This window comes from Pongo abelii, chromosome 12, assembly GCF_028885655.2.
Source record: "Pongo abelii isolate AG06213 chromosome 12, NHGRI_mPonAbe1-v2.0_pri, whole genome shotgun sequence".
In the NCBI taxonomy this organism is placed as follows: domain Eukaryota; kingdom Metazoa; phylum Chordata; class Mammalia; order Primates; family Hominidae; genus Pongo; species Pongo abelii.
In genome coordinates this window covers 58,514,803-58,537,092 of record NC_071997.2, presented here as the reverse complement: position 1 = coordinate 58,537,092, position 22,290 = coordinate 58,514,803, and positions in this window count along the sequence as shown.

The window sequence follows — 22,290 nt, the reverse complement described above, 5'->3', positions numbered from 1 at the left end:
CCTGACCTCGTGATCCGCCCGCCTTGGCCTCCCAAGGTGCTGGGATTAGTTCTTTTTCTGGGCCATGTCTCCTGTGACACTTTGGACTTTTGAGTTTAATGCTGGAACAAGTTAAAATTTTGGGAGATGATTGGGAAGGCATGATTATGTTTTGCAATGTGAGGACATGAGATTTGGGGGTCCAGGGATGGATTGCATATATGTCCCTGCCAAATCTCATGTTGAACTGTGGTCCCCATTGTTGGAGGTGGGACCTGATGGGAGGTGTTTGGGTCATGGAAGTGGATCTCTCATGGGTTGGTGTCTTTCCAATAGTGAGTGAGTGCCAGGGAGATCTGGTTATTTAGAAGTGTGTGGCACCCCCCAACACACACTGTCTCTTGCTCCAGTTCTCACCATGTGCTGTGCCTGCTCTCCCTTCTCCTTCTGCCAATAGTAAAAGCTCCCTGGGGCCTCCTCAGAAGCTAAACAGATGGTGGTACTATGCTTCCTGTACAGCCTGCAGAAACATGAGCCAATTTAACCTCGTTTCTATATAAATTACCCGGTCTCAGGTATTTCTTTGTGGCAATGCAAGAACAGCCTAATTGCAGGGGGCAGGGGCAGGGGGAAGAGGTGGGGAGGCATGACACACTGGGCTAAAACATGAAGAACATTCGGCCAGGTGCGGTGGCTCACGCCTATAATCCCAACACTTTGGGAGGCCGAGGCAGGCAGATCACCTGAAGTCGGGAGTTAGAGACCAGCTTGACCAACATGGAGAAACCCCGTCTCTACTAAAAAATAAAAAATTAGCCAGGCATGGTGGCTCTTGCCTGTAATGCCAGCTACTCAAGAGACTGAGGCAGGAGAATCGCTTGATCCGGGGAGGCAGAGGTTGCCATGAGCCGAGATCGCGCCATTGCACTCCAGCCTGGGCAACAAGAATGAAACTCCCTCTCAAAAAAAAAAAAAAAAATATATATATATATATATATATGAGGGACATTCTATTTCTAGGAGACACTGGAACAGGGCCCTGGCTGTTCTGGTTAGTCTCTCTTTATCCAGGATGCTACATTCCCAGCACATTCTACAGTTATCCTAGAGAACCACAAGTGAGAAAGGAGAGAGAACTAAATTGGTCCAAGGCCACCTGGAGAACTGTCCTGCAGTCTATGCCCTTAACCCAGATTATCCCCTTTAGCAAAGCTAGTCCATTTCATATGCCCACCAACCTCCTAGTATCTGGAGGCGGAAGTTTGTCTTATCAGATCGATGTAACACCTTGACAGACACAATGTCAGTGCAACATTGTTGAGCCATAGCCAGAATACATTTTACTAGGCCCAGGAGGACTACGTCACAAACAGGCTGATCAGGTCTGCCTGGAGCAGCAACCTAGTCCAGGATCCAGTGATCCAGGTAAGAACATAATGGGTCAAAAGTACCAGCCCACCGAGGTTTTATTAGTTGTCATGATGTTTTGCCACCTTAGGCCAATTAAGTCTACCTCCCTCCCATGTGGCAGGTGTTAGATCCTCACTCAGTAAGCCAGGGCTCAGGTTCTGTTGATATTCACTGTGCCACTATAATACTGGTAGAGTTTGCTACTGGCAGAATGAGAAAGTTGCTGTAGCCTGTGACATAATGGGGTCTGGGATGACAGATCCAGCACTTTCCTTTGGTAGCCACAGCTTGGGAGAGCCTAACAAAGGTGTTATGCTTCTAGGCTTCTGTGGTCTTGTGGAAAAAGCAGACTGACAGGTTAGTGCCCTGCCCCTTACACTTCCTGCATCCTCAGGTATTCCCTACCTATGTGATAGAGGTTGGGCTGAGTGTAGTGTCCCAGTCTGACTGCTGCAGTCCTGAGACTACCCATTCCGCTTGTTGCATGACCTAGGCCTTTTGGCTTCAGTCGTCCAGTCCGGGAAGGTTTGTCTTGTATAAACTCGACATGTCTGATAAGGTTACCTACCTGTATGGAAGGATCAGGTGTTCCTGGTGCCACTAAGCCTAGCATCCTGGTACTCCTTGGTCCTGTCCTGTATCCCTGTGGATTTCATAGAAGAGAGGCACCTGGGGGAAGTATCAGCTCTAGATTAGAGTCAGAGGGGCCTGTCTGGGGTGCTCTGGCAGCCTGAACCACCGGCCACCTACAGGATGTGCACTCTAAATGGAAAAAGAAAAGAGAATGGTTGGGAACACTGAGATTGGAATTTCACAGGTGCAGCCTCATCAGGAAGTCACCTGGTCCACCTCTATCCACACCAAGCTCAGTGTTTTTCAAGATGTGTGCAGTGCTGTGTTTCCCTTGCATTGGAGTACAGTGCTTAGTGTTCACGCTGCCCTAGTCAGGTCGAGGTGCCACCCCACTAACAGGCTGTCCTGATGTCCTTTATTCAGTTGCTTTGTGAGTTGACTGGTCCATCATTCAATGGCTCCATTGGCCTGTGGATGACAGAGTGCATGGAAAACCCATTGTATTGCATGAGAGTGTGCCCACTGTCATGTTGCTTGGGCAGTGAGGATTTTCCTTGGTCAGAGTGAAGTTCCATGGGGTATCCAAAAACATAAGTCCTCTCAAGGGCAGCTATGGTAGTCAGAGCATCCACATGAGTGGCATATAGAGTCCCTTCCAACAGCAAGCTGTTGCCATAGCCCTTGTCCCCACACATGGAATCTTTTAATAGTCCAATCACTGCTGCCATTCCCCTGACCAGATGGTTAGGCTGTTGGCAATGGCCCATGAGTCAGTAAAAATGTGGCAAGATATGGTGGTAGGTGGGAGGGGATGTGCCCCACTGTTATGGCTCAAATCCTTAGCTGTTAGGGGTCATAGCCCCTCTGGTGGCAGTGATGTTCTGTGCCACAAGCAACCGTAATGTCAATGCCTACAAAGCACTCAGTGGTGGGAACCATGGTCACTGACACCTGAAATGGCCCAAAGGGCTCCACCCACAAGCAGATAAGCACCACAAGCAGATAAACACTGTGTGTCACCGAGTTCATCCCCAAACTTCCTGGTGTCACCAGCTTAATTTTTCCCCTAAAGGAACCTGGAAATTCTGTCATGTGGCCTTCAGTACCCAAGAACTCCAAAGAAATCAGAATTTCCATCTTTCCCCATTTTATCTTTTTTTTTTTTTTTTTTTTTGAGACAGGGTCTCTCTCCATTGCCCAGGTTGGAGTGCAGCCTCAACCTCCCAGGTTCAGACTATCCTCCAGCCTCAGCCTCAGCCTCCCACATAGCTGGGATTACAGAAGCACACCACCACACCTGGCTAATTTTTAAATTTTTTGTAGAGACAAGGTCTCACTTTGTCGCTTTGGCTGGCCTCTAAGTCTTGGGCTCAAGGGATCCTCCTGCCTTGGCCCCACAAAGTACTGGAATTATAGGTATGAGCCACTGCACCTGGTCCCATTTTATCTTAATAGGAGTATAGAGCCATTGGCCTCTGGTGGGGTTCCAGCGACCTTGGCCCCATTCCTACCCGTGCCATACAGCCCAAGACATTTGGGTTTGCAATGTCCCTTTATCAAATATATTCATCAACCAGGATGCATGTGACTTCCTTGGCCTTTCTCCATGTCTAAGACTGTGGTCCTTTAGACTTGAGTCTCCCTTTCTGTGACGGGCCACGTTGTGCGTGTGGGTTCCTCTCAGATGCTTCAGGACCATGTGAGTACCTCATCCCTCTTCTTTCTCTTAAGTGCTTTAGGGTATGTTTGGGGTCCCCAATCGCCAGCCCTGGAAATGAGCAATCACATAAGTGGCTAACAACCAAGGGATCCTGTGTGGCATTTCAGCTCCACCTTACTTTCTCTCTGCTTCCACCCATTCAGCCAGCTCAGTCATGTCCACAGGGTGTGTTTGCATGTGACCTAATGTCCCATGTATCACCCCTCCTTTCCCATAAAATGTCCAGCTGCAAGTCCAGCCTCTGCACCCGCAGGTTGACATCACCACCTCCTTTCACCAGGAAAACATGGTTCTGTCAGACTGATCCCTGTTCGTTGTGTCAATTTGGTGAAGCAGGCTCATTGTGCACTGGTTATCAACTTGCCTGAGTCCAATGAGATGGTGAGATGGAATGCCCACACACAAGTTACATGAAGTGGGTTTATTACTTACAGATTGGCCCTGAGGCACAACAGAAGCTCGGAATTCATTGTGAGCCAATCTCCCAAGGCTCAAGAAAGCTACCAAGGGTGGATGGATTCTCACAAGTGGGGCATGTGTCCCACTTGCACTGCAGCTGAGGGACACTAGAAAGCATCCCACACTGGATTTAAAACCCTGGGGACCACAGGACACGCTGGGCAAAAGTGTTGATGGACGTCTTGTTTCTCAAAGGCAGACGGGAACAGAGAGAGCCTGAGCTGTTCTTGTCAGTCCCTCTTTATCACAGGATGTTGCATTCCCAGCACATTCTACAGTTATTTTTGAGAACACACGTGAGAAAGAGGGAAGAACTGGGCAAGTCTAAGGTGACCTGGAGAATTGTCCTGCAGCTTGTTCTTGAATGTTCATATCAACTTTACTCATAATAGCCAAAAACTGGAAATAACCAATGCCCAACAATACATTGATAAACACATTGTGGCAAATTCATATAGTGAGATACCACTCAGTAATGAACAGGAATGAACTGCAGATACTTCCAACAATACTTGCAACATGGATGAGTCTTTAAAATGTGCTCAGCAAAATGACAATCTAAAATTAATTACTAGGCGGGGAGCGGTGGCTCAAGCCTGTAATCCCAGCACTTTGGGAGGCTGAGGCGGGAAGATCACCTGAGGTCAGGAGTTCGAGACCAGCCTGGCCAACATGGTGAAACCCTGTCTCTACCAAAAAATACAAAAATTAGCCGGGTGTGGTAGCAGGCATCTGTAATCCCAGCTACTCGGGAGGCTGAGGCAGGAGAATCGCTTCAACTCGGGAGGCAGAGGTTGCAGTGAGCCAAGATCGTGCCACCGCACTCCAGCCTTGGCGACAGAACAAGATTCTGTCTCAAAAAAAAATAAAATAAAATAAAATAAATTACCATTTCATTTCTACAAAATGCTAGAGATTACAGATTTATTATGGAGTGACTGAAAGCAAATCAGTGGTTGCTTGGGATAGGGAAGTGGGGGACACTGACCGGAAAGGACCCAAAGGGAACATTTAGGGTGAAGCCAATGTTCTATATATTGATGTGGTGTCAGTTACAAGGAAGTATAAATTTGTTACAATTCATCAAATTAGGTACACTTTAGAAGAGTATATTATATATAATATATACTTAATATATTTAAAAAAAAAAATATATATATATATATATTTTTTTTTTTTTCTGAAACAGAGTCTTGCTTTATCACCCAGGCTGGAGTGCGGTGGCACGATCTTGGCTCACTGCAACCTCCGCCTCCCAGGTTCAAGCGATTTTCCTGCCTCAGCCTCCCGAGTAGCTGGGATTACAGGTGCACCACCACGCCTGGCTAATTTTTGTATTTTTAGTAGAGACAGGGCTTCACCATGCTGGCAGGCTGGTCTCGAACTCCTGACCTTGTGATCCGCCCATCTTGGCCTCCCAAAGTGCTGGGATTACAGGCGTGAGCCACCATGCCCAGCCTAGAAGAGCATATTTTATAAACTACAAATTATGCCTCAATAAAGTTGATTTGAAAGCAGACATAAAAATTGTTGTCTCATATCAAGCAGAGTCCCATGAATAAAAATAAAATAGTTATCTTGGCCAGGCGTGGTGGCTCATGCCTGTAATCCCAGCACCTTGGGAGGCCCAGGCAGGTGGATCACCTGAGGTCAGGAGTTCAAGATCAGCCTGGCTAACATGGTGAAACCCCGTCTCTACTAAAAATACAAAATTAGCTGGACATGGTGGCACACGCCTGTAATCCCAGCTACTCGGGAGGCTGAGGCAGGAGAATCACTTGAAACCAGGAGGCAAGAGGTTGCAGTGAGCCAGAATTGCACCCTGCACCCCAGCCTGGGTGACAGAGTGAGACTCCATCTCCAAAAAAAAAAAAAAAAAGTTGTCTCAGTTCACAGCAGCTTGTTTCTAACTATTAAAAGCTGGAAACAACCCACAACCCAAATGTTCGAGTGAATGGATAAACAAAGTGTCACACATCCATACAATGACTGCAACTCAGCAATAAAAAGAAGTCAGCTATTGCTATATACAGCAACATGGATGAATCTCAAAATAATTATGCCAAATAAAAGAAGCCAGACATAAAAAGAGTGCATACTATATGATTCCCTTTATGTAAAACTACTCTATGGTGACAGTAGATCAGTGGTCGCTTGAGTAGGGGTTCTAGGATGTAAAGAGAGGATTACAAAGGAGCGTGGGGGAACTGTGGGGTAATAGATGTGTTCTACCTTGATTATGGTAATGGCTTCATGGATGTGTATATGTCATGTGAATCTAATTGTATGCTTATAAAAATATACAGCATATTGCATGTCAATTATCTCTCTAAGGCTGTTTAAGAAACACGAGACACTACATCTTTTTGTTGGAACAGCTAAAATTAAAAAAAGCTAACAACACTAAGTATTGGTGAGGATGTGAGCGACTGGAGCTCTCATAGCTTATTCACAGGGATGCTATGTAATACAGACATTTTGCAAAAGTTTGGCAGTTCCTTATAAAATTAAATATACACTTAACCCACAACAGCAATCCCAGTACAAGGGAAATAAAAACAACTCACCCAAAAATCTCTATGCAAATGTTTATGGCAGCTTTGTTCAAAATTCGAATATTGGTAAATAACCCAAATATCCTTCAACTAGTAGATGGAAAACAAATTGTGGTATATCCACAGCATACTCAGCAACAAAAGGGAATGAACTGTTGATCTACTCAGCAACATGGATGAAGCTCAAAAGCATTATGCTAAATGAAAGAAGCCACATTTGAAAGGCTACATACTCTGTTATTCCATTTATACAACATTCTAGAAAAAGCAAAACTATAGGGACAGAAAATAGGTCAGCATTTGCCAAAGTCTGGGGTTGGTGGGAATGGATTGCTACAAAATGCTATGAGGGAATTTTAGGGGATGATGGAATGGTTGTATATTTTGATTGTGGTGGTAGTGGTGATAGTTATAAAACTATGAGTTTGTCAAAATTTGTATAACTGTACACTAAAAGAGATGAATTTTACTATTTGACTATTTTTTAAGTCATCTCAGAGGTAAAAATGATCCCTTATGGCTTGCAAGGCTTACCATAAAATTAGTTCAAAAGATCTAACTGGTAAGGTATTAGATGAGAGCTTTCAAAACAATATCAACTTTATTCTTCTCTGCAATATATAGACTTGCATAAATATGCATAACTGTTACCATGTGTTAAAATGAATCTAACCTTGGAAGTGTTATCTGAACAAATGGGTCAGGTAAGATACCCAGACTCCAAACACGATCCCCACGTCTTGTGAAAATAACTTCGAAAATGAAACTTGTAATTCTTGATCAATTGTTATGTTGGATGTAACTGACATTTCTATATTCTTAAAAGGTATAAATATTTGTAGGACTTCAATGTCAAATCAGTGAGCGATGTGGTACTTCCAGCTGTCATACACATGGCTGAACGATTAAACACTTAAGACTGTCAGATTTTTAAACAAATATCTGGGTGTCTTAACCTAGGTCCTCTAGAAAGCAGAGCCCAAGGCAAGGATTAAAGCACTGGTATTTTATTTTATTTATTATTTATTTTTATTATACTTTAAGTTCTAGGGTACATGCGCATAACGTGCAGGTTTGTTACATATATAACAACCCAAATGTCCATCAATGATAGACTGGATTAAGAAAATGTGGCACATATACACCACAGAATACTATGCAGCCATAAAAAAGGATGAGTTCATGTCCTTTGAAGGGACATGGATGAAGCTGGAAACCATCATTCTCAGCAAACTATCTCAAGGACAAAATACCAAACACCACATGTTCTCACTCACAGGTGGGAATTGAACAATGAGAACACTTGGACACAAGGCAGGGAACATCATACACGGGGGCCTGTCATGGGGTGGGGGGATGGGGGAGGGATAGCATTAGGAGAAATACCTAATGTAAATGACGAGTTAATGGGTGCAGCACATCAACACGGCACATGTAAGCACTGGTATTTTATTTGGGATATGTAAGAACAGAGAGGTGAGGGCGAGGAAAAAGGTAAGTGAAGCAAGGAACGATGCATAGCAATGTGATGTAATGCATTACCTCACCGCAGGCTTCACAGTGAGCCAGGAAGACACACGGAGTGTTTGCCAAGTGCATTTACTTAGCCAAACACATTTGCCAGACAACCTGTGTGTCTTCTCTGGAAGGCATGCAAGGCAAAACCATGGCTGAGAGGAGTTCACAGGAGGGAGACAGGAGGGGGCGTTTGCCTGCCAGGCTCCCTCCTGTCCTCTGCATTTCACTAATCAAGGCCCTCCAGAGGGAGCTGACTCCTCCATACTTCTGGATCATTGCCTTAAACCTGTCAGCAGAAGCTCAAGGGGTTGATGGGGTTGATGGAATCTGAGACAGTGCTCCAGAATCTGTGTTTCATACAGGATGAGATATAAATGAAACAAATGCTAAATAATGACACAAGGTACCTTGCTGAGAGAGGAATCATCCACCTGGAAGGGTAGGTTGTTTGTGAATAATGTAGGGTGGGAAAGAAGGCTTTACTAAGGAGATGGGCTTAAAGAATGTGAATGATGTGCTCACAGAGGCCACAGGAGAGAAATTATAGCCAGGAGAACAACCTGAAAGACAAAGGATATGGTGGCATAAGTGCATGTAACACAATGTACTCAGGAAATGGCTGGCATCCTGAGATATGGAGTGGAATACAGTACAGGGCTTTGTAAACTCAGCTTGGAGTCAGATCACAGAAAGCCTTGACAAGGAATTGAAAATGGGTTCTGAAGGCCAGAAGCCATTCAAGATTCCCAAAGGGAAAAACACAAATCAGCTTGTTTTCAGGACATAATTCTGGGGCAGTTGCTAGAATTACATCAAAAAGGAGGTTCATACAGGATACTAGAAGGGGCCTCCCTTCCGTAGTAGAAGTGTTTGTGGTGAACAAAAATTAAAATTTCAAAGATGGTAACTGTCAGAATGGAGAAAAATAAAACTTAAATGTGTGCTGCAGGAGGAAAGTAAACAAAAACCAAGCTGACTAACCATCTTATTACAAGGCCACCATGACAAGACTAGAGTGTCTATCATCAACTTTTAGTGCCTCAATGTTAAGTACGGACAAATGAGCAGTAAACATGGTCATCAGGTATTTCAAGAACACTTCTAAGAGCAGAGACAGAGGTATAAACAAATAGGGGACAGGGAAGAAAGAAAAAAAAAGTTGATTCAGGGAACAGAAGAAATGTAGAAATAACTGGCAATAGAGAGATAATGAATTCATTTTCTAATAGCATTTTTTCCGGAAAAAAATGAGCTAGCTCTTGGAAATTAAAATCATAGAGCAGAAAAAATACATATAGCAGAAAATGTAGATAGCCAACAGAAAGGTAGAAAATAAAGCTGAGAAAATCATCCTAAATTTTAAAAAAAGGCAAAAGGCTAAAAATGGAAAACAAGAAGAAAAAAAAAAAAACTTAGAGGTCCATTCCAGAAAATCCCACATTCAACTAATAAAACTCCCCCCCTCCCGGAAAAAAATGTGATTAAAATCGAAATATCCCAGAACTGAAGCACATAACTTGCCAGATTGAAAAATCTCACTAAGTATTTAGCATTATGAATTAAAAAGCACCCACACTGGCTGGGCTCGGTGACTCACACCTGTGATTTCAGCACTTTAGGAGGCCCAGGCGGATGGATCACTTGAGGTCAGGAGTTTGAGACCAGCCTGGCCAATGTGGTGAAACCCCGTCTCCACCAAAAATACAAAAATTAGTCAGGCGTGGTGGCATGTGCCTGTAGTCCCAGTTACTTGGGAGGTTGAGGCAAGAGAATCGCTTGAACCTGGGAGACGGAGGTTGCAGTGAGCCAAGATGATGCTACTACACTCCAGCCTGGGCGACAGAGTGAGACTGTATCAAAAAAAAAAAAAAAAGCACCCACTAAGGCATAACACGAAATTTCAGAACACCTGAGATAAAGATCCTAAAGCTGCCAGAGAGGAAAATTACAGGTCACAAATAAAAGCTCTGCAGTCAGGGTAGCACAGGATTTCAACAGCAGAGATGAAATCTAGAACAACAATGAATAAATGCATTTAAAACTCCTTACCTACAATTTCACGATCAAACTATCAAAGGAGTGAAAGAGTAAAATAAACCCATTTCACTCAGGCAAAGGTCTTGAAAAGTTTATATCCCAATGACCTTCCCTGGGAAGCTGAAAGATATACTCCACCAAACAGGAAAGTAAACCAAAAAGCAGCAGCTATGGGATCCAGGAGACAGGAGAGGAAGAAATGACCAGGGTGAAGGTAAAGAGAAATCCCAGGGCAGAAGCTATGCCTGAGGTCTAGAGAATAACCAAGGTGCAGTGGCTCACGCCTGTAATCCCAGCACTTTGGGAGGCCAAGGCGGGCAGATCACTTGAGGTCAGGAGTTTGAGATCAGCCTGGCCAACATGGTGAAACCCACTCTCTACCAAAAATTAAAAAATTAGCTGGGTGTGGTGGTGCATGCCTGTAATCCTAGCTACTACTCAGGAGGCTGAGGTGGGAGAATCGATTGAACTCAGGAGGCGGAGGCTGCAGTGAGCCAAGATCACACCACTGCACTCAAGCCTGGGCAAGAGTGAGACCTTGTCTTCAAAAAAAAAAAAAGAATAACCAAGGTGCCTGTTCTGGGCTGAGTTGTGTCACTCCAGAAGTCATGTTAAAGTTCTAACCACAGTATCTCAGTATGTGACTGTATTTGGAAATGGGCCTTTAAAGAGGTAAACAAGTAAAAGTGAAGTCACTAGGGTGGGCCCCAATCCAATATGACCAGCGTCCTTTTTCTTTTTTTTTCTCTTAAATTGATGTCCCATTCCAATTAGCATCTTTTTAAGGTAAGGAAATTTAGACACAGAGAGACACAAAGGGAAGACCATGTGAAGACACAGGAAGACGGCCATTTATAAGAAGAGAGGCCTCTGAAGAAACCAACCCTGCCGACACCTTGCTCTTTCCATCTCCAGAATTGTGAGAAAATTAATTTCTCTTATTTAAGCCACCCAGTCTGTGGTACTTTGCTATGGCAGCCCTAGTAAACGAATATAGCACCGAACGCAGAACAGGGGAACTAGGAAAGATTAAGAAAAAAAAAAAAAATTTTGATGTATATACAAGATTACATAATGCTATCAGAGATTTGGGGGATGAATTCATCATCAATCCATAGGAAAAGAGGCAAACAAATGAAGTAAAAGTGAGGGGGGAAAAGTGGTCTGAGAAACACAATCATGGTACACTATGGCTCATGATGAATATTTAGCTATTATAACATGAAGAACTTAGAACGCTGACTTAACCAAAGGTTGAGAAACAACTGTGGTGTGGTGTGGGTGGATATTATGAAAGAGCTAAATTCTTATCTACCATAGGAGGAAATCAACGGGTAATAACACAAATAGAAAAATCAACAAGTGGAGATATAAGCACATTATTTAAATATGGAGGCAAATGCCAATAAATAATGCAAAAATTAAAGTGGCTGCCTTTGGGAAATGATAATCAGGAGTAAGGTGGAAGACCGCCCCTTTTCATGATAATCTCAGTGGAGCTATTTGAATTATAAACAACTCATAGGTGTTTATGAATAATAAAAGAATTTTAAAACCTAAACAGACCACTAAAGACCTTTTTATCATTTTTAAATTGTTTATATATATATATTATTTTGAGACAGAGTCTCACTCTGTGGCCCAAGGTGGAGTGCAGTGGGGTGATCTCAGCTCACTGCAACCTCCGCCTCCCAGGTTCAAGCGATTCTCCTGCCTCCGCCTCCCCAGTGGCTGGGATTATAGGTGAACGCCATCACACCAGCTAATTTTTGTATTTTTAGTAGAGATGGGGTTTTGCCATTTGGGCAGGCTGGTCTCGAACTCCTGAGCTCAGGTGATCTTGGCCTCCCAGAGTGTTGGGATTACAGATGTAAGCCACTGCGTCCAGCCTAAAGAACTTTTTAAACAAAGAGTTGCTGGTCCTCTTAGTCAGACACAGAAAAAGTGTGTTAAATAAATAAGACATGAAACATCTAATGGTGACAAGATTTTTTAACAGGCCATGTTAACTGAAATGAGGAGGACACAGAGGGGACAATAGGGTCAGGAAACTTTTTTGAAGGTGTAGTGTTTATATGATGGCACTTCTGCTGACAGTGTCCTCCTCAGAAGTTGCCTGCCCAGGGACTCTTTAAAACAGACTAGCTGGATTTCCATGTCTGCCCCTGCTTGTTCTTTTTGCCTCGCCGTTGTCTTGCTCCGATTTCTTCCCAAGTGGGCTTTCATGATGTATTCATGATGAGCCTTCATGACATACTCTACAAGACTAGCCTTTTAGCAAGAACTTTTATATCTCTGTTAAATGTGGCAAGCAGAGAAAAACGGTATAGCCATCACTTAGATGAAATATAGCGATGTGGCCAAGCCTATGTTATAAAAATCATGTAGGTTTTACTTATTTTCCTTTAAATTCCTCCAGGCAGGACTGCTTGCATGTAGTCATTTTGGTAGAGGGTAGTCACTAATAAGTGATTAACTTCATATCCTAAACCCCAGGGGCGGCTTGCAAGATTAATGGACTTGTTTTTCTTGTAAAGAACAATGATCCCTGGGTCATGCTGACCTCCTTGATGGCACCCAGAAATTTGACTGGCCAAGGGATGCAAGCAGCTTTGATCATCAGGGATCTCACTTCCCATATACCTACCTTACTCATAAAAGCCACCAGTTACGTGCAAAGGGAGACTGAATTTGAGAATTTGCCTCTCCCACCCTCATGCTTGGGTCAAATTGAATAAACCTTTCTCTGCGCTGAAGCACCGATGTGTCAGTATTTGGCTTACTGCACATCAGGTACTTGAACCTAAGTTTTGGGGTTCTGCAACAGATTTTGGCAACCATGCCAGGGCTAGCATGGCAGTAGCCCCCGGCCAGGTTAGGCAAACGAGTGCCCCAGCAGCTGCCCAAGTGTGTTGGTCGGGGGCCCTAAAGTCGCTCTTCTAGGTCAATGTAGGCTGCTGTTTGTACTCTAGAAGTTTAGAGCAGAGAAACATCTCGGACTGCTATCTGGACTTCCGGTTTTGGTTTGAAGGGTAAGTCACTGCGGTGCACACAGCCATATCTCACTCTCTCTGATTGCATTGTGAAGAGGGCCCTTTTGGGGGAGTAATAGAATGGTGGACTATGCCCATTTGCTTGTTTGCTTTCCTGTAGGGAGTTTGGTTTTCTGTTTGTGATTTTGTTTTGTTTTGTTGTTGTTGTTGTTGTTTGGTCTGGGTGCGTGTGTGTGCGTGTGTGTGTGTGTGTGTGTGTGTGTGTGTGTGTGGTGTGTGTTATGTGAAAAGACTGAACATGGCAAATTTGGAATTTATCCCAGAGAGTAGCATCATTGGCTGCATTCTCCAGAATTGGGCCACTTTCAGCTATGAGCCCATGAAGAAAAATAAAATTTTTTTAATTGTAACGCTGCTTGGCCTCAATATGCCTTAGAATTTGGGAAAAAATGGCTGACAAACAGTTCTTTAAGTTATGCTACTATAATACAACTGGAACTATTCTGTAAGAGCAGAGAAAATAGGATGCAATCCTGTATGTCCAGGCTTTTATACTCTTGTATCAGAATGAACCTACTCAAAAGAGGTATAATTTGATGCTGCAAAAGGAAAAACAGCCCAAACCTAAGGTTTTAGACTCCCACCATTAGATGGGGAAGACAGGGTACTGCTTGGTGCTTTGAATCCCCTGAATAATAATCCTGGTCCTCTGTCCCCCAAGTCAGCTATGGCTCCAGCACCTCCACCTCCTTATGGGATTGTCTGGAGCAGGAGGGGAACACTCCCAAACCTGTCCTCCCCATGGAATTAGGACAGGTTGTGGTCTCCCATTCCTGCAACTGACAGGAAACCTAATTTGGCCTGGGACCTGCTGGTCCCTTAGTAGGGCGGTTTCCTCTGTGTCAATTCCCCACTGCGGGACTTGAATGGACAACAGGTTGGCATGATGTGGTTATATTTCCTTTTCCCACTTTGGAGCTGTTCAGGTGGAAAAACGATAATCCCCCCTATCCCAACCCAAGCAAATGGCTGGGCTATTCTTGTCTATATTTCTGACCTACCACCAGACAAGGGCAGATACTCACTTTGTTAAAGTGCTGCTCACAGCAGAAGAAAGGCATGTAGTCACAGAAAAGGCCAGGGAAGAAGCAAACCGGCTCCATCTGGAGGTGGTAAACAATCACCCCTGGCCAATAGACTCAGTCCCTAACGCAGAGACCAGTTGGGATGTAAATGATGGGGCCTTTCCCACTTAGGACACTATGAGAACTGCATCCTTGAAGGTTTGAAGAAAGGGGTTACTCAGGTTAAGAGCCTCAATAAGGTACAGGAAGTACAGCAGCGAGCATATGAGGACCCTTTGTAATTCCTAGAAAGACTCCATCAGACATGTGGAAAGTAGGTTGACGCTAACTAACCCTGAGGCACCAGACAATCAGAGAATGGTCAATGTGACCTTTATCAGCCACAGTGCCCTGATATTCAAAGAAAACTGCAAAAGGTAAATGGGATCCTTGGGTTGCCAATCTCACATTTAGTGGACTTAGCTTTTAAAGTATACTATGCTCAGGATGAGGCTCAGGAAAGTGCAAATTGAAGCAACAAGTAACTCGCTGGCAGCTGTGCTTGACTACCAACCTAGGGGAAAAGGAAGAAATCAAAGAGCGGTTCACGCCCCCTTCAGAAAAAAAAAACAATGTGCCTATTGTAAGAAGGAGGGACACCGGAAAAAGGGCTGTCCCAAATTGACCAAAGCAGCTGGCAAGTGCAGTCTCCCTCAAAATCAGATGAGGAGAGAGAATAATATTTAGATGAAGACTGATGTGTCCCAGGGACTCCCTTAGACTTGGAGCAACCAGTGGCTATATCCCCACAGGATTCCTAGATACAACTGACAGTGGGGAAAAGAATGATTGACTTTTTAGTTGACACAGTGCCACATATTAAGTAATTAACAATTGTGTCTCTCCAACTTTGGGAAAAACCATTACTGTTACATGGATATTGGGAGACACCATTACCCCCTTCTACAATCTTTAGGTTACCATTTAGGAGAGACCAGCCTAGGGCATAGTTTCTTGTACATGCTTAATGCCCAGTGCCCCTCCTGGGCTAGGATTTGCTTGCCAAATTGTATGCTCAACTTGTCTTTCCCCCCAGATGCCTAGATATAATGATTCCTTCTGAACAAGTTTGCAGGTTTCAAATACTCCTGCTCCAACCAGAAAATGAAGAGGTTCAGGACATTCCAGAAGAAATTCTCATGCAGGTAAGGAAAGATGTTTGGGCCCAAGGGAAGCCAGGGAGAGTGGTCACAGCCAAACCCATAAAAATTAAATTAAAAGAGAGACACAGAATATCCATTAAATGAAGTGGCACGAAAGGGTATTCAACCACTCTTGGAAGGCTTTTTTGGCACAAGGACTGATTTGGTCCTGTAATTCTCCCTTTAACATTCCTGTTTTACTGTGGGCAGCAAGCCACCCAGGTGCTGAGGCAAGAGACCGAGGGCACGAGCTGTTCCAGTATAATAAAATATATAAAACAACAAGAGTTATACTAGATCTAAATCATAGACATGATTATATATGAATATCATTAATCATTAGTTTGTAGCAATTACTTTTTATTCCAATATTGTAACAATCCTCGCTCTATAATCATAACCTAGGAAAAACCAGGCCATACAGATAGGAACCAAACGGACATAGTGAGAAGTGACCAGAAGAGAAGAGTGTGAGCCTTCTGTTATGCCCGGACAGGGCCACCAGAGGGCTCCTTGGTCTAGCGGTAATGCCAGCGTCTGGGAAGACGCCCATTGCCAAGCGGACCGTGGTCTAGCGGTAGCATTAGTGTCAAGGAAAAACACCCGCTACTTGGCAGACCGGGAAAGGGAGTCTCCCTTTCCCTGGGGGAGTTTAGAGGAGACTCTACTCCTCCACCTCTTGTGGAGGGCCTGACATCAGTCAGGCCCGCCCGCAGTTATCCGGAGGCCCGACCCTGTCTCCCTGTGATGCTGTGCTTCAGTGGTCACGCTCCTAGTCTGCTTTCAAGTTCCACCCTGTACACCTGGCTCTGCCTTTTAGATAACAGTAGCAAAATTAATGAAAGTACTAAAAGTCTCTGATGTGCAGAAATAATGGCATAAGCTGTCTCTCTCTCGCTCTCCCTCTCTCTGCCTCGGCTGCCAGGCAGGGAAGGGCCCCCCCGTCTAGTGGACACGTGACTCACGTGACCTTATCAATCACTGGAGATGACTCACACTCTTTACCCTGCCCTTTTTGCCTTGTATCCAATAAATAACAGTGCAGCCAGGCATTCGGGGCTACTACTGGTCTCTGCATCTTGGTGGTAGTGGTCCCCCAGGCCCAGCAGTCTTTTATCTCTTTGTCTTGTGTCTTTATTTCTACAATCTCTCGTCTCCACACACAGGGAGAAAAACCCACCGACCCTGTGGGGCTGGTCCCTACATGTTACCATCATGCAAGTCCCATTAAGACAACTACAGTTTCGGCCGGGCATGGTGGCTCACGCCTGTAATCCCAGCACTTTGGGGGGCCGAGGTGGGCAGATCATGAGGTCAGGAGATCAAGACCATCCTGGCTAACATGGTGAAACCCCATCTCTACTAAAAATACAAAAAAATTAGCCAGGCGTGGTGGCAGGCACCTGTAGTCCCAGCTACTCAGGAGGCTGAGGCAGGAGAATGGCTTGAACCCAGGAGGCGGAGCTTGCAGTGAGCCAAAATCGTGCCACTGCACTCCACGCTGGGTGACAGAGCGAGACTCGTCTCAAAAAAAAAAAAAAAAAGACAACTACAGTTTGTACAAGACTTAGGGCCAGTAATGAAAAGTCTAGGACATACACCCTATGGTAACTAACCCCTATAGCTTGCTGATCACTTTATCAGTGAACTATAAACTAGGTTGGTTTACAGATTTAGACTGCAAAGATGCCTTCTTTTGCATTAGACAAGGAGACACAAGAGATCTTTGAATTTGAATCTCTGAGGCTGGGACACAGGTCAATCAGCAGTACTGTTAGTGTTATCTCAAGGATTTAAAAATTCCCCCACAATCTTTGAGAAATTTTTGGCATGGAACTTAAGGGACCTCTGTCTGACAGAAGGAACGCTTTTACAATATGTGGATGAAATCTTTCTTGCAAGACCTTCAGAGCTTTCCTTGAAAATACCATTCAAATACTGAATTTCCTAGTGGAAACAGGCTACTGGGTTTCCAAAAAGGAAGCCCAGATCTGCCAAAAGATAGTAAAATACTTAGGGTCTGAACTGAATAAGGGGCACAGAAACCTACCCCCAGGCCACCTAGAAGCAATTGCCTGGGTAGCTGTCCCCATTTCCTGTAAACAACTGCAATAGTTTCTAGGAATGATGGGATTCTGTTGAATTTGGATTTTGAATTTTGGACTTATGGTAAAACTCCTTTATGAGGCCCTAAAAGGAAAAAATTCTGAGCCCCTGATCTGTACTTCAGAATGCCAAAATTAAAAGTCAAAGAGGCTAAGCACAGTGGCTCATGCCTGTAATCCCAGCAGTTTGGGAGGCCGAGGCAGTCGGATCACTTGAGGTCAGGAGTTCGAGACCTGCCTGGCCTACACGGCGAAACCCTGTCTCTACTAAAAAATACAAAAATTAGCCGGGCACGCTGGTGGGTGCCTGTAATCCCAGCTACTCGGGAGGTTGAGGCTGGAGAATCCAGGAAGCAGAGGTTGCAGTGAGCTGAGATCGCGCCACTGCACTCCAGCCTGAGTGACAAGAACGAAACTCCATGTCAAAATAAATAAATAAATAAATAAAGTCAAAGAAAAGTTAAAGACTGCCTCTGTGCTGGGCCTTCCAGATTTAAGAAAGCCCTCTAATTTAGTTGTGCACAAAAAACAAGCCATGGGCTTGAGTGTCCTAACTCAAAGCTTGGGGACTGACTGAAGACCGATTGCCTATCTCTCTAAACAGTTTGACCAGGTGGCGAGGGTTGGTCCCCCTGCCTCCGAGCAGTGGCTGCAACTTGCAACCTCTTCTAGGAGGCTGAAAAGCTAACTCTAGCTCAGCTCATCACTGTCCACACACTGCATCACATCTCCTGTCTCTTAGATCAAAAAGGTGGATATTGGCTGACCTCTGAGAGGTCGGGAAAATACCAAGCCATCCATCCTCCTTGACAATCCAGAGGTGAAGTTAAAGGTGTTCTTGGTTCTTAACTCTGCTACCTTAATACCTCCAGAGAAGGAGCTAGGGCCCATACAAAATTGCCTTCCAATTAATGAGCAGGTCTTTCCAAGGCAACCAGACCTGGCAGATCAGCCCCTGCTGCACTCCAAATTAGGACTGTTCACAGATGCAAGCAGCTTCATGGACCATGGACATCATCATGCTGAATTTGAGGTCATTACCTTACAAGGAAGTAAGGAAGCCAAAGCCTTATTGCTAGGCACCTCAGCTCAGTGGGCCAAGGTGCCCTTATGCATGCCTTCCAATTGGGTAAGAAAAAAAATTATGAATATTTACATAGACTCCCAATATGTTTTCTTGGTGGCACATGCCCACAGAGCTATGTAGAGAGGGTCTTTTGACTAGCAAAAATAAAGAAATCAAATATACTTCTGATATTTTGGCCTTATTAGAATCTGTAAAAGGCCGGGCATGGTGGCTCATGCCTATAATCCCAGCACTTTGGGAGGCTGAGGCGGGTGAATCACCTGAGGTCAGGAGTTCAAGACCAGCCTGGCCAACATGGTGAAACCTCGTCTCTACTAAAAAATACAAAAATTAGCCAGGCACGGTGACACATGCCTGTAGTCCCAGCTACTCGGGAGGCTGAGGCAGGAGAATCACTTGAATCCGGGAGGCAGAAGTGGCAGTGAGCCAAGATTGTGCCACTGCACTCTAGCCTGAGTGACAGAGTGAGACTCTATCTCAAAAAAAAAAAAAAATCAGTAAATGCCCCCTCTAATAGTGGCTATCATCCACCGTCCCAGCCATCAAAAAGGAGACTCCCGAATAGTCAAAGGAAATCAACTTGCCGACCTGGCAGCCAAGCAAGCCACAAAAACATTGGACTCTGAGGCCTTCTTAGCCCCACTAATACCTCACACTGATCTGACCAAGTTCCAACCTTGCTATACCAAAGGAGATTTAAAGTGAGCCAAGGAATGGGGATTCACATTCCGGCCCTGGCCCATCCAGGCTGGAAATGTAATCCAGAAGGTATCGTATTGGTTCCCAGTGCCCTCCTTAAAGATATAGTGAGTCAGTTTCATCAAAGCATCCATTACAGAAAAGATGCAACCCTTCAATGGCATGTGAGTTCTTGATTGGCCCCGACATGCAACGGGTCATTCAAAATGTGATCCATCAATGCATGCTTTGTGCCCAAACTGCCCTAAAACTGGACCCCACCCCTGTTCAAGGGTACAACATTCAGGAGACTCTCCATGCAAGGACTGGCAAGTTAATTTCACCACAATGCCACGGGCGCCTGGAGGCTACAGGGCATCTTTTTGTACAAAAAACTTCTTTTTGTTTTTTGTAGACACATTTACAGGATGGGTAGAGGCATACCCTATCCGAACAGAAAGGGAGCTGAAGTGGCCCACACTATACTAAAGAGATAATTCCCCAGTATGAACTCCCTTTGACAATTCAGAGTGACCATGGTGCAGTGTTCATCTCTCAGGTAGTACAGGAAGTGTCTCAAGTCCTAGACATTGAATGGAAACTTCATGCAGCACAGCCACAGCCCACCGGAAAGACTAAAAAACTGAATCAAACTATTTAAAGAACAATTAGGCCAGGTGTGGTGGCTTACGCCTGTAATCCCAGCACTTTGGGAGGCCAGGAGGCAGGCGGATTATTTGAGCCCAGGAGTTCGAGACCAGCCTGGCCAACACGGCAAACCCCGTCTCTACTAAAAATACAAAAAATTAGCTGGACGTGGAGGCGCATGCCCTTAGTCCCAGCTGCTTGGGAGGCTGAGGCACACGAATTGCTTGAACCCAGGAGGTAGAGGTTGCAGTGAGCCGCCATCATGCCACTCCTCTCCAGCCTGGGCAACAGGGTGAGACTGTCTCAAAAAAAAAAAAAAAAAAACAAAACTGCTACTAAAGTGTGCCAGGAAACTAATCTAACTTGGGACAAAGTACTACCTTCTCTCCTGCTGAGAATTTGGGTCATTCCCTGAAAGAGGCTCTAGTTGAGCCCTTTAGAAATTATGTATAAGAGACCTTTCCTAGCCACCTTGGGGCTAGATCAGGCTATAAAATCTTAGAAAGGGAAGGAGCTACTAGACATTATTTAAAATTGCTAAATGAAATACCGACTTCTGTTCATGAGTTTGCTTCTTCCCCACGGACAGGCCACTTCACCTCTTCTAGGCTAGAGACCAAGTCCTACTTAAAACCTGGAGGGAGACTGGACTGGATCACCAACTAGCCCCTCAAAGGGTAAGACCCTATGAGGTCCTTCTGACCACGCATTCATCAGTTGGGCAGGAGTTAAACCGTGGGTACATTATACCTGGATAAAAATTGCCCCCCCTCAGCCCGACCTATCAGGTTAATAGACCTGAAAGGACATGTGAACCAACTAAAAACCTGAAGCTGCCTTTTAAGAAAACATCCACAGATAAGTAAAGCCTTCTTGCTAAGCACCACAGTACTATATGGCTTACGGTGTCTGCTGAAACCAATCTTTTCCTACAATGGGCACATTATGCAGATAGCCTACAGAAGCTCGTAGGGTTTGAGGGCTGATACCTATCTCTAGCACTTTGGTATTACCTTGGTGGGTCTTGCTCTTACAAGGAAACAACTGAGTACAGTAACAAACTTTTATGAAAAACTATTCCAAAGAAAATCAGGTCTCTGGTGTGCTAAAACGAGGAAATGTAAGGCTATGGCCTGGCATTAATATAACCCTTCACAACCCAGGTCACAGAAAATCTTTTACTATAAATCAGAATGTTCAACAAACTTTTGAATACACTCCTCCTCCTCTCCTGAAGGAATTTCCCTTGGCAGCCCCCCAAATTTTGGCTATTAATAGCCACTATACTGAGGAAGGTTTTTATCAAGCTTGGGATGATTATCTTTGACTGTGCTCCCCTACCCTTATCCTGCCACCGGCCACATAAATCAAATTGCCCCTTTATGTTGGGAACAAAAAAAAAAACAGCATTCTTATGAGAACTGGCCAAATATCACTAAGAATATGGGCTGGATGCTCCCCCCACCAATGTGAACATACTCCAGGGCTGCAACAAACTGACTGGTTTGCTACCGATTGGACACAGGCCAGGAACTCAATGGCTAGCTTCATATGGAGTGCAATGGCTACTGGGACTAATCTTTGGCCCTGATTACCTATTGGCTGGATAGGACAATATGCTCTGGGATTCCCACAGGTCCAGGGCAATTTGGCAAAAACCAACGGACAACCTGGAAATTTCCCAAATGTGTTGCACCAATGGACCAAGTCAGTTTTCCACTGATATGACCATCCCCTCTCTATTTTTCTTCCCCAAGTTAGTTTAAAAAATGTTATCTGACATGTTGAGATCCTAACAAATTATACCCAGCATGTGCTGAAGGATGCATTCAAAGGCATCTCTTTAGTCACCTCTCAGATGACTATGAGGAAAAAAGCAGTTTTGTAGAACCACATGGCCCTTGATGTCTTCACAGCTGCACAAGGAGAACTTGTGCCATAATGAAAACTGAATGCTATGTGTACATTCCAGACAATTCAGGAAACATCACCCTGGCCCTTCAAGATATGTACAAACCGATGCGGTGTCCAACCTCACGATGTCACTAAACCAATGATTATCTTAATACTTCCGGTCAGTACTCTCTTGGTGGAAAAAATTACTGGTAATTCTAGCTATGACTATAGGAACAGGAATACTCCTTGGCTGTGGATTATACTGCTGTGGCACTATGTATGTGGGACTGCAAGATCACCCTTCTGAAGCTCCTGACACCCTGTTCAACAATGTTACAACAAAATTGCCTAAGTCCCGGGACATGT